Raw genomic sequence first — 280 nt, 5'->3', positions numbered from 1 at the left:
TGTGTGTGAGTTCGTATGGTGATTACTCTGAGCTGTTATTCCCTTCTTGATATATATATATATATATATATATATATATATATATATATATATATATATATATATATATATATATATATATATATATATATATATATATATACTATATATATAATGCGTTGATGTTATGACACTAATTTTCACATTTTTAAAGTCTTGTGTGTTTAGGTAAAGTTAGGGTTGAATTTTTTTATGATAATTTCCCAAAGTATTAATATCAGTATTCCTTAGACCCCTTTCA

This window comes from Macrobrachium rosenbergii, chromosome 47 (assembly GCF_040412425.1).
Source record: "Macrobrachium rosenbergii isolate ZJJX-2024 chromosome 47, ASM4041242v1, whole genome shotgun sequence".
Taxonomy (NCBI): Eukaryota; Metazoa; Arthropoda; class Malacostraca; order Decapoda; family Palaemonidae; genus Macrobrachium; species Macrobrachium rosenbergii.
This window is presented reverse-complemented; position numbering follows the sequence as displayed.